This window comes from Anomaloglossus baeobatrachus, unplaced genomic scaffold (genome assembly GCF_048569485.1).
Source record: "Anomaloglossus baeobatrachus isolate aAnoBae1 unplaced genomic scaffold, aAnoBae1.hap1 Scaffold_475, whole genome shotgun sequence".
NCBI classification, from domain to species: Eukaryota; Metazoa; Chordata; class Amphibia; order Anura; family Aromobatidae; genus Anomaloglossus; species Anomaloglossus baeobatrachus.
Window position 1 is genome coordinate 40,369 of NW_027444094.1, and position 15,102 is coordinate 55,470.

Below are 15,102 nucleotides of genomic sequence, written 5' to 3' on the forward strand. Positions count from 1 at the left end.
CTGTACCTTTCTCACCACCCGCTTCCCTTCTCCTGTCATCCCCCTACCACCCGGGAAAAAAAGAGATTGCCCCCTCCTTCCACTAGCCCACCCTCCCACCCAAAGAACAACTTCTTCTGCGCAGCTTGTTTTCTAGGCAGCAGCGCTATTGTGATGTCATCGGGGGGCATTGTGACAAGCCGCCAGTGTTCCGTCTCTTCATGTTGTGCACTGTTCAAACCGAAAATACATCAACAGGCAGGCTACAGAAAAGCTTACTAACAAAGGTTAGAGAGGGGCTTTCTCAGAGGGCTTTTTACAGTTTGTCTATTCCCAATTAGCCGGTTTAGTATACTTAATGAAAGTACTAATTCTTTCATAGGCCGCCCATTCTTAGTATTTGACGTTCAGGTAACAACAGGTAACTTTATTTGGAGTGGAAGCAGAGAGATAACACCAGATGCCAATTGTAGATCCTCTCACACCTGTGGTCACTGCAGCATCTGACTCCACTTTGTCCAAAAGGGATCTATTCCATTCAATTACACATGATCTAGATTAGACTGACAACAAGATACTGCACGGGACATAGCAGAGTTGGTGAAGTTGAGTGGTGATGAGTTTGCTATTTGGATGAATAAAGCAAGTAAAAAGTGTGTTAGATAAAAATTCATTTCAATTCGCTAATCGGGCTAATATGAATCAGGTGAATCGAGTTCTGCTTTTGGAAACTGGGTTAAGAAGGGGTGCACCGTTCCTGGAGGTACTGCAATACCAGGTCAATGCGTGGAGTGGACAGAGCAAGCTCTTTTTCCATCTCCCTGTTCTAAAAATCCATTTAATATATGGTCCCCAGATAGGGGACGTATCAGATATTAAACTGATAAGAACAGATACTACACTTGATCTTAGCCAAAAGGCCGAGAAGCGATAACCAGAATTGGTTTGGGCCTCGAGTGGCACCCTGGCCTATGCCGGACACATCTTAGGGAGAGAGAGCGAGAGGGAGACAAACCCACGCCTACACAAGACATTTTGTCACCCAAGCCAACCCTTGAAAAGGCTGCTTTGCAGAGCAAAAACAAGAAGAATGGTGCGTTTTGCAGCCGCCGCCCACTGCAATGAATCTGAATAACTCCTCCTTTAGGGCGCAAGCAACTCCCCTCCCCCTTGCAGTCTTTCCAATTCACGATACAAAAAGACGGACAGGACAGGTTGCCTGACTTTCCGTCACTGCCACCCTTTGCCATCCTTACCCGTAGAAAGCCCTTTCATCATCCCCAAACCCTAATCTTTTCCCTTTCCTTCCCAGCCCCCAAACCCTGCCCTCTGTACCTTTCTCACCACCCGCTTCCCTTCTCCTGTCATCCCCCTACCACCCGGGAAAAAAAGAGATTGCCCCCTCCTTCCACTAGCCCACCCTCCCACCCAAAGAACAACTTCTTCTGCGCAGCTTGTTTTCTAGGCAGCAGCGCTATTGTGATGTCATCGGGGGGCATTGTGACAAGCCGCCAGTGTTCCGTCTCTTCATGTTGTGCACTGTTCAAACCGAAAATACATCAACAGGCAGGCTACAGAAAAGCTTACTAACAAAGGTTAGAGAGGGGCTTTCTCAGAGGGCTTTTTACAGTTTGTCTATTCCCAATTAGCCGGTTTAGTATACTTAATGAAAGTACTAATTCTTTCATAGGCCGCCCATTCTTAGTATTTGACGTTCAGGTAACAACAGGTAACTTTATTTGGAGTGGAAGCAGAGAGATAACACCAGATGCCAATTGTAGATCCTCTCACACCTGTGGTCACTGCAGCATCTGACTCCACTTTGTCCAAAAGGGATCTATTCCATTCAATTACACATGATCTAGATTAGACTGACAACAAGATACTGCACGGGACATAGCAGAGTTGGTGAAGTTGAGTGGTGATGAGTTTGCTATTTGGATGAATAAAGCAAGTAAAAAGTGTGTTAGATAAAAATTCATTTCAATTCGCTAATCGGGCTAATATGAATCAGGTGAATCGAGTTCTGCTTTTGGAAACTGGGTTAAGAAGGGGTGCACCGTTCCTGGAGGTACTGCAATACCAGGTCAATGCGTGGAGTGGACAGAGCAAGCTCTTTTTCCATCTCCCTGTTCTAAAAATCCATTTAATATATGGTCCCCAGATAGGGGACGTATCAGATATTAAACTGATAAGAACAGATACTACACTTGATCTTAGCCAAAAGGCCGAGAAGCGATAACCAGAATTGGTTTGGGCCTCGAGTGGCACCCTGGCCTATGCCGGACACATCTTAGGGAGAGAGAGCGAGAGGGAGACAAACCCACGCCTACACAAGACATTTTGTCACCCAAGCCAACCCTTGAAAAGGCTGCTTTGCAGAGCAAAAACAAGAAGAATGGTGCGTTTTGCAGCCGCCGCCCACTGCAATGAATCTGAATAACTCCTCCTTTAGGGCGCAAGCAACTCCCCTCCCCCTTGCAGTCTTTCCAATTCACGATACAAAAAGACGGACAGGACAGGTTGCCTGACTTTCCGTCACTGCCACCCTTTGCCATCCTTACCCGTAGAAAGCCCTTTCATCATCCCCAAACCCTAATCTTTTCCCTTTCCTTCCCAGCCCCCAAACCCTGCCCTCTGTACCTTTCTCACCACCCGCTTCCCTTCTCCTGTCATCCCCCTACCACCCGGGAAAAAAAGAGATTGCCCCCTCCTTCCACTAGCCCACCCTCCCACCCAAAGAACAACTTCTTCTGCGCAGCTTGTTTTCTAGGCAGCAGCGCTATTGTGATGTCATCGGGGGGCATTGTGACAAGCCGCCAGTGTTCCGTCTCTTCATGTTGTGCACTGTTCAAACCGAAAATACATCAACAGGCAGGCTACAGAAAAGCTTACTAACAAAGGTTAGAGAGGGGCTTTCTCAGAGGGCTTTTTACAGTTTGTCTATTCCCAATTAGCCGGTTTAGTATACTTAATGAAAGTACTAATTCTTTCATAGGCCGCCCATTCTTAGTATTTGACGTTCAGGTAACAACAGGTAACTTTATTTGGAGTGGAAGCAGAGAGATAACACCAGATGCCAATTGTAGATCCTCTCACACCTGTGGTCACTGCAGCATCTGACTCCACTTTGTCCAAAAGGGATCTATTCCATTCAATTACACATGATCTAGATTAGACTGACAACAAGATACTGCACGGGACATAGCAGAGTTGGTGAAGTTGAGTGGTGATGAGTTTGCTATTTGGATGAATAAAGCAAGTAAAAAGTGTGTTAGATAAAAATTCATTTCAATTCGCTAATCGGGCTAATATGAATCAGGTGAATCGAGTTCTGCTTTTGGAAACTGGGTTAAGAAGGGGTGCACCGTTCCTGGAGGTACTGCAATACCAGGTCAATGCGTGGAGTGGACAGAGCAAGCTCTTTTTCCATCTCCCTGTTCTAAAAATCCATTTAATATATGGTCCCCAGATAGGGGACGTATCAGATATTAAACTGATAAGAACAGATACTACACTTGATCTTAGCCAAAAGGCCGAGAAGCGATAACCAGAATTGGTTTGGGCCTCGAGTGGCACCCTGGCCTATGCCGGACACATCTTAGGGAGAGAGAGCGAGAGGGAGACAAACCCACGCCTACACAAGACATTTTGTCACCCAAGCCAACCCTTGAAAAGGCTGCTTTGCAGAGCAAAAACAAGAAGAATGGTGCGTTTTGCAGCCGCCGCCCACTGCAATGAATCTGAATAACTCCTCCTTTAGGGCGCAAGCAACTCCCCTCCCCCTTGCAGTCTTTCCAATTCACGATACAAAAAGACGGACAGGACAGGTTGCCTGACTTTCCGTCACTGCCACCCTTTGCCATCCTTACCCGTAGAAAGCCCTTTCATCATCCCCAAACCCTAATCTTTTCCCTTTCCTTCCCAGCCCCCAAACCCTGCCCTCTGTACCTTTCTCACCACCCGCTTCCCTTCTCCTGTCATCCCCCTACCACCCGGGAAAAAAAGAGATTGCCCCCTCCTTCCACTAGCCCACCCTCCCACCCAAAGAACAACTTCTTCTGCGCAGCTTGTTTTCTAGGCAGCAGCGCTATTGTGATGTCATCGGGGGGCATTGTGACAAGCCGCCAGTGTTCCGTCTCTTCATGTTGTGCACTGTTCAAACCGAAAATACATCAACAGGCAGGCTACAGAAAAGCTTACTAACAAAGGTTAGAGAGGGGCTTTCTCAGAGGGCTTTTTACAGTTTGTCTATTCCCAATTAGCCGGTTTAGTATACTTAATGAAAGTACTAATTCTTTCATAGGCCGCCCATTCTTAGTATTTGACGTTCAGGTAACAACAGGTAACTTTATTTGGAGTGGAAGCAGAGAGATAACACCAGATGCCAATTGTAGATCCTCTCACACCTGTGGTCACTGCAGCATCTGACTCCACTTTGTCCAAAAGGGATCTATTCCATTCAATTACACATGATCTAGATTAGACTGACAACAAGATACTGCACGGGACATAGCAGAGTTGGTGAAGTTGAGTGGTGATGAGTTTGCTATTTGGATGAATAAAGCAAGTAAAAAGTGTGTTAGATAAAAATTCATTTCAATTTGCTAATCGGGCTAATATGAATCAGGTGAATCGAGTTCTGCTTTTGGAAACTGGGTTAAGAAGGGGTGCACCGTTCCTGGAGGTACTGCAATACCAGGTCAATGCGTGGAGTGGACAGAGCAAGCTCTTTTTCCATCTCCCTGTTCTAAAAATCCATTTAATATATGGTCCCCAGATAGGGGACGTATCAGATATTAAACTGATAAGAACAGATTTTTTTTTTTTTTTTTTTTTTTTTTTTTTTTTTTTTTTTTTTTTTTGAAGGATGAGTTTGAAAATAATAAAGTGACCGCCTCTCGTTGCCCAGGTAACTGTCCGTCACAAGAGGGCTATGACATCCTACGATGCACACTCCCCCAAGGCCAGCAGTTGTGCAATACCCTGGCACCTTTCAGCACCAACCAAGGTAGTACCCTCCCAAACTACACTTGATCTTAGCCAAAAGGCCGAGAAGCGATAACCAGAATTGGTTTGGGCCTCGAGTGGCACCCTGGCCTATGCCGGACACATCTTAGGGAGAGAGAGCGAGAGGGAGACAAACCCACGCCTACACAAGACATTTTGTCACCCAAGCCAACCCTTGAAAAGGCTGCTTTGCAGAGCAAAAACAAGAAGAATGGTGCGTTTTGCAGCCGCCGCCCACTGCAATGAATCTGAATAACTCCTCCTTTAGGGCGCAAGCAACTCCCCTCCCCCTTGCAGTCTTTCCAATTCACGATACAAAAAGACGGACAGGACAGGTTGCCTGACTTTCCGTCACTGCCACCCTTTGCCATCCTTACCCGTAGAAAGCCCTTTCATCATCCCCAAACCCTAATCTTTTCCCTTTCCTTCCCAGCCCCCAAACCCTGCCCTCTGTACCTTTCTCACCACCCGCTTCCCTTCTCCTGTCATCCCCCTACCACCCGGGAAAAAAAGAGATTGCCCCCTCCTTCCACTAGCCCACCCTCCCACCCAAAGAACAACTTCTTCTGCGCAGCTTGTTTTCTAGGCAGCAGCGCTATTGTGATGTCATCGGGGGGCATTGTGACAAGCCGCCAGTGTTCCGTCTCTTCATGTTGTGCACTGTTCAAACCGAAAATACATCAACAGGCAGGCTACAGAAAAGCTTACTAACAAAGGTTAGAGAGGGGCTTTCTCAGAGGGCTTTTTACAGTTTGTCTATTCCCAATTAGCCGGTTTAGTATACTTAATGAAAGTACTAATTCTTTCATAGGCCGCCCATTCTTAGTATTTGACGTTCAGGTAACAACAGGTAACTTTATTTGGAGTGGAAGCAGAGAGATAACACCAGATGCCAATTGTAGATCCTCTCACACCTGTGGTCACTGCAGCATCTGACTCCACTTTGTCCAAAAGGGATCTATTCCATTCAATTACACATGATCTAGATTAGACTGACAACAAGATACTGCACGGGACATAGCAGAGTTGGTGAAGTTGAGTGGTGATGAGTTTGCTATTTGGATGAATAAAGCAAGTAAAAAGTGTGTTAGATAAAAATTCATTTCAATTCGCTAATCGGGCTAATATGAATCAGGTGAATCGAGTTCTGCTTTTGGAAACTGGGTTAAGAAGGGGTGCACCGTTCCTGGAGGTACTGCAATACCAGGTCAATGCGTGGAGTGGACAGAGCAAGCTCTTTTTCCATCTCCCTGTTCTAAAAATCCATTTAATATATGGTCCCCAGATAGGGGACGTATCAGATATTAAACTGATAAGAACAGATACTACACTTGATCTTAGCCAAAAGGCCGAGAAGCGATAACCAGAATTGGTTTGGGCCTCGAGTGGCACCCTGGCCTATGCCGGACACATCTTAGGGAGAGAGAGCGAGAGGGAGACAAACCCACGCCTACACAAGACATTTTGTCACCCAAGCCAACCCTTGAAAAGGCTGCTTTGCAGAGCAAAAACAAGAAGAATGGTGCGTTTTGCAGCCGCCGCCCACTGCAATGAATCTGAATAACTCCTCCTTTAGGGCGCAAGCAACTCCCCTCCCCCTTGCAGTCTTTCCAATTCACGATACAAAAAGACGGACAGGACAGGTTGCCTGACTTTCCGTCACTGCCACCCTTTGCCATCCTTACCCGTAGAAAGCCCTTTCATCATCCCCAAACCCTAATCTTTTCCCTTTCCTTCCCAGCCCCCAAACCCTGCCCTCTGTACCTTTCTCACCACCCGCTTCCCTTCTCCTGTCATCCCCCTACCACCCGGGAAAAAAAGAGATTGCCCCCTCCTTCCACTAGCCCACCCTCCCACCCAAAGAACAACTTCTTCTGCGCAGCTTGTTTTCTAGGCAGCAGCGCTATTGTGATGTCATCGGGGGGCATTGTGACAAGCCGCCAGTGTTCCGTCTCTTCATGTTGTGCACTGTTCAAACCGAAAATACATCAACAGGCAGGCTACAGAAAAGCTTACTAACAAAGGTTAGAGAGGGGCTTTCTCAGAGGGCTTTTTACAGTTTGTCTATTCCCAATTAGCCGGTTTAGTATACTTAATGAAAGTACTAATTCTTTCATAGGCCGCCCATTCTTAGTATTTGACGTTCAGGTAACAACAGGTAACTTTATTTGGAGTGGAAGCAGAGAGATAACACCAGATGCCAATTGTAGATCCTCTCACACCTGTGGTCACTGCAGCATCTGACTCCACTTTGTCCAAAAGGGATCTATTCCATTCAATTACACATGATCTAGATTAGACTGACAACAAGATACTGCACGGGACATAGCAGAGTTGGTGAAGTTGAGTGGTGATGAGTTTGCTATTTGGATGAATAAAGCAAGTAAAAAGTGTGTTAGATAAAAATTCATTTCAATTCGCTAATCGGGCTAATATGAATCAGGTGAATCGAGTTCTGCTTTTGGAAACTGGGTTAAGAAGGGGTGCACCGTTCCTGGAGGTACTGCAATACCAGGTCAATGCGTGGAGTGGACAGAGCAAGCTCTTTTTCCATCTCCCTGTTCTAAAAATCCATTTAATATATGGTCCCCAGATAGGGGACGTATCAGATATTAAACTGATAAGAACAGATACTACACTTGATCTTAGCCAAAAGGCCGAGAAGCGATAACCAGAATTGGTTTGGGCCTCGAGTGGCACCCTGGCCTATGCCGGACACATCTTAGGGAGAGAGAGCGAGAGGGAGACAAACCCACGCCTACACAAGACATTTTGTCACCCAAGCCAACCCTTGAAAAGGCTGCTTTGCAGAGCAAAAACAAGAAGAATGGTGCGTTTTGCAGCCGCCGCCCACTGCAATGAATCTGAATAACTCCTCCTTTAGGGCGCAAGCAACTCCCCTCCCCCTTGCAGTCTTTCCAATTCACGATACAAAAAGACGGACAGGACAGGTTGCCTGACTTTCCGTCACTGCCACCCTTTGCCATCCTTACCCGTAGAAAGCCCTTTCATCATCCCCAAACCCTAATCTTTTCCCTTTCCTTCCCAGCCCCCAAACCCTGCCCTCTGTACCTTTCTCACCACCCGCTTCCCTTCTCCTGTCATCCCCCTACCACCCGGGAAAAAAAGAGATTGCCCCCTCCTTCCACTAGCCCACCCTCCCACCCAAAGAACAACTTCTTCTGCGCAGCTTGTTTTCTAGGCAGCAGCGCTATTGTGATGTCATCGGGGGGCATTGTGACAAGCCGCCAGTGTTCCGTCTCTTCATGTTGTGCACTGTTCAAACCGAAAATACATCAACAGGCAGGCTACAGAAAAGCTTACTAACAAAGGTTAGAGAGGGGCTTTCTCAGAGGGCTTTTTACAGTTTGTCTATTCCCAATTAGCCGGTTTAGTATACTTAATGAAAGTACTAATTCTTTCATAGGCCGCCCATTCTTAGTATTTGACGTTCAGGTAACAACAGGTAACTTTATTTGGAGTGGAAGCAGAGAGATAACACCAGATGCCAATTGTAGATCCTCTCACACCTGTGGTCACTGCAGCATCTGACTCCACTTTGTCCAAAAGGGATCTATTCCATTCAATTACACATGATCTAGATTAGACTGACAACAAGATACTGCACGGGACATAGCAGAGTTGGTGAAGTTGAGTGGTGATGAGTTTGCTATTTGGATGAATAAAGCAAGTAAAAAGTGTGTTAGATAAAAATTCATTTCAATTCGCTAATCGGGCTAATATGAATCAGGTGAATCGAGTTCTGCTTTTGGAAACTGGGTTAAGAAGGGGTGCACCGTTCCTGGAGGTACTGCAATACCAGGTCAATGCGTGGAGTGGACAGAGCAAGCTCTTTTTCCATCTCCCTGTTCTAAAAATCCATTTAATATATGGTCCCCAGATAGGGGACGTATCAGATATTAAACTGATAAGAACAGATGAGATTTCATCCGCAATTTTCAGAATCAAGGTAGCCCCGAAGGCCAGCAGGCCACCACACAAAAGCGCAGTGCCTGGGTGATCGCCTCCCGAGCCCAGGAACCACCAGCCACAAAGGGACGTAAGCACCAAAAGGCGCAACAATCCCCGAGGCCGGCGGTTGTGCAAGCCCGGGCCCCTCCCAGCCAAGACCAAGGCAAACCCAATGAAGGGACTACACTTGATCTTAGCCAAAAGGCCGAGAAGCGATAACCAGAATTGGTTTGGGCCTCGAGTGGCACCCTGGCCTATGCCGGACACATCTTAGGGAGAGAGAGCGAGAGGGAGACAAACCCACGCCTACACAAGACATTTTGTCACCCAAGCCAACCCTTGAAAAGGCTGCTTTGCAGAGCAAAAACAAGAAGAATGGTGCGTTTTGCAGCCGCCGCCCACTGCAATGAATCTGAATAACTCCTCCTTTAGGGCGCAAGCAACTCCCCTCCCCCTTGCAGTCTTTCCAATTCACGATACAAAAAGACGGACAGGACAGGTTGCCTGACTTTCCGTCACTGCCACCCTTTGCCATCCTTACCCGTAGAAAGCCCTTTCATCATCCCCAAACCCTAATCTTTTCCCTTTCCTTCCCAGCCCCCAAACCCTGCCCTCTGTACCTTTCTCACCACCCGCTTCCCTTCTCCTGTCATCCCCCTACCACCCGGGAAAAAAAGAGATTGCCCCCTCCTTCCACTAGCCCACCCTCCCACCCAAAGAACAACTTCTTCTGCGCAGCTTGTTTTCTAGGCAGCAGCGCTATTGTGATGTCATCGGGGGGCATTGTGACAAGCCGCCAGTGTTCCGTCTCTTCATGTTGTGCACTGTTCAAACCGAAAATACATCAACAGGCAGGCTACAGAAAAGCTTACTAACAAAGGTTAGAGAGGGGCTTTCTCAGAGGGCTTTTTACAGTTTGTCTATTCCCAATTAGCCGGTTTAGTATACTTAATGAAAGTACTAATTCTTTCATAGGCCGCCCATTCTTAGTATTTGACGTTCAGGTAACAACAGGTAACTTTATTTGGAGTGGAAGCAGAGAGATAACACCAGATGCCAATTGTAGATCCTCTCACACCTGTGGTCACTGCAGCATCTGACTCCACTTTGTCCAAAAGGGATCTATTCCATTCAATTACACATGATCTAGATTAGACTGACAACAAGATACTGCACGGGACATAGCAGAGTTGGTGAAGTTGAGTGGTGATGAGTTTGCTATTTGGATGAATAAAGCAAGTAAAAAGTGTGTTAGATAAAAATTCATTTCAATTCGCTAATCGGGCTAATATGAATCAGGTGAATCGAGTTATGCTTTTGGAAACTGGGTTAAGAAGGGGTGCACCGTTCCTGGAGGTACTGCAATACCAGGTCAATGCGTGGAGTGGACAGAGCAAGCTCTTTTTCCATCTCCCTGTTCTAAAAATCCATTTAATATATGGTCCCCAGATAGGGGACGTATCAGATATTAAACTGATAAGAACAGATACTACACTTGATCTTAGCCAAAAGGCCGAGAAGCGATAACCAGAATTGGTTTGGGCCTCGAGTGGCACCCTGGCCTATGCCGGACACATCTTAGGGAGAGAGAGCGAGAGGGAGACAAACCCACGCCTACACAAGACATTTTGTCACCCAAGCCAACCCTTGAAAAGGCTGCTTTGCAGAGCAAAAACAAGAAGAATGGTGCGTTTTGCAGCCGCCGCCCACTGCAATGAATCTGAATAACTCCTCCTTTAGGGCGCAAGCAACTCCCCTCCCCCTTGCAGTCTTTCCAATTCACGATACAAAAAGACGGACAGGACAGGTTGCCTGACTTTCCGTCACTGCCACCCTTTGCCATCCTTACCCGTAGAAAGCCCTTTCATCATCCCCAAACCCTAATCTTTTCCCTTTCCTTCCCAGCCCCCAAACCCTGCCCTCTGTACCTTTCTCACCACCCGCTTCCCTTCTCCTGTCATCCCCCTACCACCCGGGAAAAAAAGAGATTGCCCCCTCCTTCCACTAGCCCACCCTCCCACCCAAAGAACAACTTCTTCTGCGCAGCTTGTTTTCTAGGCAGCAGCGCCATTGTGATGTCATCGGGGGGCATTGTGACAAGCCGCCAGTGTTCCGTCTCTTCATGTTGTGCACTGTTCAAACCGAAAATACATCAACAGGCAGGCTACAGAAAAGCTTACTAACAAAGGTTAGAGAGGGGCTTTCTCAGAGGGCTTTTTACAGTTTGTCTATTCCCAATTAGCCGGTTTAGTATACTTAATGAAAGTACTAATTCTTTCATAGGCCGCCCATTCTTAGTATTTGACGTTCAGGTAACAACAGGTAACTTTATTTGGAGTGGAAGCAGAGAGATAACACCAGATGCCAATTGTAGATCCTCTCACACCTGTGGTCACTGCAGCATCTGACTCCACTTTGTCCAAAAGGGATCTATTCCATTCAATTACACATGATCTAGATTAGACTGACAACAAGATACTGCACGGGACATAGCAGAGTTGGTGAAGTTGAGTGGTGATGAGTTTGCTATTTGGATGAATAAAGCAAGTAAAAAGTGTGTTAGATAAAAATTCATTTCAATTCGCTAATCGGGCTAATATGAATCAGGTGAATCGAGTTCTGCTTTTGGAAACTGGGTTAAGAAGGGGTGCACCGTTCCTGGAGGTACTGCAATACCAGGTCAATGCGTGGAGTGGACAGAGCAAGCTCTTTTTCCATCTCCCTGTTCTAAAAATCCATTTAATATATGGTCCCCAGATAGGGGACGTATCAGATATTAAACTGATAAGAACAGATACTACACTTGATCTTAGCCAAAAGGCCGAGAAGCGATAACCAGAATTGGTTTGGGCCTCGAGTGGCACCCTGGCCTATGCCGGACACATCTTAGGGAGAGAGAGCGAGAGGGAGACAAACCCACGCCTACACAAGACATTTTGTCACCCAAGCCAACCCTTGAAAAGGCTGCTTTGCAGAGCAAAAACAAGAAGAATGGTGCGTTTTGCAGCCGCCGCCCACTGCAATGAATCTGAATAACTCCTCCTTTAGGGCGCAAGCAACTCCCCTCCCCCTTGCAGTCTTTCCAATTCACGATACAAAAAGACGGACAGGACAGGTTGCCTGACTTTCCGTCACTGCCACCCTTTGCCATCCTTACCCGTAGAAAGCCCTTTCATCATCCCCAAACCCTAATCTTTTCCCTTTCCTTCCCAGCCCCCAAACCCTGCCCTCTGTACCTTTCTCACCACCCGCTTCCCTTCTCCTGTCATCCCCCTACCACCCGGGAAAAAAAGAGATTGCCCCCTCCTTCCACTAGCCCACCCTCCCACCCAAAGAACAACTTCTTCTGCGCAGCTTGTTTTCTAGGCAGCAGCGCTATTGTGATGTCATCGGGGGGCATTGTGACAAGCCGCCAGTGTTCCGTCTCTTCATGTTGTGCACTGTTCAAACCGAAAATACATCAACAGGCAGGCTACAGAAAAGCTTACTAACAAAGGTTAGAGAGGGGCTTTCTCAGAGGGCTTTTTACAGTTTGTCTATTCCCAATTAGCCGGTTTAGTATACTTAATGAAAGTACTAATTCTTTCATAGGCCGCCCATTCTTAGTATTTGACGTTCAGGTAACAACAGGTAACTTTATTTGGAGTGGAAGCAGAGAGATAACACCAGATGCCAATTGTAGATCCTCTCACACCTGTGGTCACTGCAGCATCTGACTCCACTTTGTCCAAAAGGGATCTATTCCATTCAATTACACATGATCTAGATTAGACTGACAACAAGATACTGCACGGGACATAGCAGAGTTGGTGAAGTTGAGTGGTGATGAGTTTGCTATTTGGATGAATAAAGCAAGTAAAAAGTGTGTTAGATAAAAATTCATTTCAATTCGCTAATCGGGCTAATATGAATCAGGTGAATCGAGTTCTGCTTTTGGAAACTGGGTTAAGAAGGGGTGCACCGTTCCTGGAGGTACTGCAATACCAGGTCAATGCGTGGAGTGGACAGAGCAAGCTCTTTTTCCATCTCCCTGTTCTAAAAATCCATTTAATATATGGTCCCCAGATAGGGGACGTATCAGATATTAAACTGATAAGAACAGATACTACACTTGATCTTAGCCAAAAGGCCGAGAAGCGATAACCAGAATTGGTTTGGGCCTCGAGTGGCACCCTGGCCTATGCCGGACACATCTTAGGGAGAGAGAGCGAGAGGGAGACAAACCCACGCCTACACAAGACATTTTGTCACCCAAGCCAACCCTTGAAAAGGCTGCTTTGCAGAGCAAAAACAATTAGAATGGTGCGTTTTGCAGCCGCCGCCCACTGCAATGAATCTGAATAACTCCTCCTTTAGGGCGCAAGCAACTCCCCTCCCCCTTGCAGTCTTTCCAATTCACGATACAAAAAGACGGACAGGACAGGTTGCCTGACTTTCCGTCACTGCCACCCTTTGCCATCCTTACCCGTAGAAAGCCCTTTCATCATCCCCAAACCCTAATCTTTTCCCTTTCCTTCCCAGCCCCCAAACCCTGCCCTCTGTACCTTTCTCACCACCCGCTTCCCTTCTCCTGTCATCCCCCTACCACCCGGGAAAAAAAGAGATTGCCCCCTCCTTCCACTAGCCCACCCTCCCACCCAAAGAACAACTTCTTCTGCGCAGCTTGTTTTCTAGGCAGCAGCGCTATTGTGATGTCATCGGGGGGCATTGTGACAAGCCGCCAGTGTTCCGTCTCTTCATGTTGTGCACTGTTCAAACCGAAAATACATCAACAGGCAGGCTACAGAAAAGCTTACTAACAAAGGTTAGAGAGGGGCTTTCTCAGAGGGCTTTTTACAGTTTGTCTATTCCCAATTAGCCGGTTTAGTATACTTAATGAAAGTACTAATTCTTTCATAGGCCGCCCATTCTTAGTATTTGACGTTCAGGTAACAACAGGTAACTTTATTTGGAGTGGAAGCAGAGAGATAACACCAGATGCCAATTGTAGATCCTCTCACACCTGTGGTCACTGCAGCATCTGACTCCACTTTGTCCAAAAGGGATCTATTCCATTCAATTACACATGATCTAGATTAGACTGACAACAAGATACTGCACGGGACATAGCAGAGTTGGTGAAGTTGAGTGGTGATGAGTTTGCTATTTGGATGAATAAAGCAAGTAAAAAGTGTGTTAGATAAAAATTCATTTCAATTCGCTAATCGGGCTAATATGAATCAGGTGAATCGAGTTCTGCTTTTGGAAACTGGGTTAAGAAGGGGTGCACCGTTCCTGGAGGTACTGCAATACCAGGTCAATGCGTGGAGTGGACAGAGCAAGCTCTTTTTCCATCTCCCTGTTCTAAAAATCCATTTAATATATGGTCCCCAGATAGGGGACGTATCAGATATTAAACTGATAAGAACAGATACTACACTTGATCTTAGCCAAAAGGCCGAGAAGCGATAACCAGAATTGGTTTGGGCCTCGAGTGGCACCCTGGCCTATGCCGGACACATCTTAGGGAGAGAGAGCGAGAGGGAGACAAACCCACGCCTACACAAGACATTTTGTCACCCAAGCCAACCCTTGAAAAGGCTGCTTTGCAGAGCAAAAACAAGAAGAATGGTGCGTTTTGCAGCCGCCGCCCACTGCAATGAATCTGAATAACTCCTCCTTTAGGGCGCAAGCAACTCCCCTCCCCCTTGCAGTCTTTCCAATTCACGATACAAAAAGACGGACAGGACAGGTTGCCTGACTTTCCGTCACTGCCACCCTTTGCCATCCTTACCCGTAGAAAGCCCTTTCATCATCCCCAAACCCTAATCTTTTCCCTTTCCTTCCCAGCCCCCAAACCCTGCCCTCTGTACCTTTCTCACCACCCGCTTCCCTTCTCCTGTCATCCCCCTACCACCCGGGAAAAAAAGAGATTGCCCCCTCCTTCCACTAGCCCACCCTCCCACCCAAAGAACAACTTCTTCTGCGCAGCTTGTTTTCTAGGCAGCAGCGCTATTGTGATGTCATCGGGGGGCATTGTGACAAGCCGCCAGTGTTCCGTCTCTTCATGTTGTGCACTGTTCAAACCGAAAATACATCAACAGGCAGGCTACAGAAAAGCTTACTAACAAAGGTTAGAGAGGGGCTTTCTCAGAGGGCTTT

At 46.9% G+C, this 15,102-nt stretch overlaps 10 non-coding genes and 1 pseudogene across 10 annotated transcripts; all 11 read right to left on the bottom strand.

The window, feature by feature from the left end:
- Positions 1–720: 720 nt before the first annotated feature.
- Positions 721–911, bottom strand: LOC142281551 (U2 spliceosomal RNA). Its single transcript, XR_012743624.1, has one exon. It is a non-coding gene; the product is annotated as a U2 spliceosomal RNA (small nuclear RNA).
- A 1,117-nt stretch (positions 912–2,028) lies between these two features.
- LOC142281552 (U2 spliceosomal RNA) lies at positions 2,029–2,219 on the bottom strand. The gene has a single exon (XR_012743625.1). It is a non-coding gene; the product is annotated as a U2 spliceosomal RNA (small nuclear RNA).
- A 1,117-nt stretch (positions 2,220–3,336) lies between these two features.
- On the bottom strand, positions 3,337–3,527 carry LOC142281553 (U2 spliceosomal RNA). Its single transcript, XR_012743626.1, has one exon. It is a non-coding gene; the product is annotated as a U2 spliceosomal RNA (small nuclear RNA).
- A 1,117-nt stretch (positions 3,528–4,644) lies between these two features.
- On the bottom strand, positions 4,645–4,815 carry LOC142281533 (U2 spliceosomal RNA; annotated as a pseudogene).
- A 1,344-nt stretch (positions 4,816–6,159) lies between these two features.
- LOC142281554 (U2 spliceosomal RNA) lies at positions 6,160–6,350 on the bottom strand. Its single transcript, XR_012743627.1, has one exon. It is a non-coding gene; the product is annotated as a U2 spliceosomal RNA (small nuclear RNA).
- A 1,117-nt stretch (positions 6,351–7,467) lies between these two features.
- On the bottom strand, positions 7,468–7,658 carry LOC142281555 (U2 spliceosomal RNA). The gene has a single exon (XR_012743628.1). It is a non-coding gene; the product is annotated as a U2 spliceosomal RNA (small nuclear RNA).
- A 1,117-nt stretch (positions 7,659–8,775) lies between these two features.
- Positions 8,776–8,959, bottom strand: LOC142281527 (U2 spliceosomal RNA). The gene has a single exon (XR_012743609.1). It is a non-coding gene; the product is annotated as a U2 spliceosomal RNA (small nuclear RNA).
- A 1,336-nt stretch (positions 8,960–10,295) lies between these two features.
- On the bottom strand, positions 10,296–10,486 carry LOC142281556 (U2 spliceosomal RNA). The gene has a single exon (XR_012743629.1). It is a non-coding gene; the product is annotated as a U2 spliceosomal RNA (small nuclear RNA).
- A 1,117-nt stretch (positions 10,487–11,603) lies between these two features.
- On the bottom strand, positions 11,604–11,794 carry LOC142281558 (U2 spliceosomal RNA). Its single transcript, XR_012743631.1, has one exon. It is a non-coding gene; the product is annotated as a U2 spliceosomal RNA (small nuclear RNA).
- Positions 11,795–12,911: 1,117 nt separating this feature from the next.
- On the bottom strand, positions 12,912–13,102 carry LOC142281559 (U2 spliceosomal RNA). The gene has a single exon (XR_012743632.1). It is a non-coding gene; the product is annotated as a U2 spliceosomal RNA (small nuclear RNA).
- Positions 13,103–14,219: 1,117 nt separating this feature from the next.
- LOC142281560 (U2 spliceosomal RNA) lies at positions 14,220–14,410 on the bottom strand. The gene has a single exon (XR_012743633.1). It is a non-coding gene; the product is annotated as a U2 spliceosomal RNA (small nuclear RNA).
- Positions 14,411–15,102: the final 692 nt, after the last annotated feature.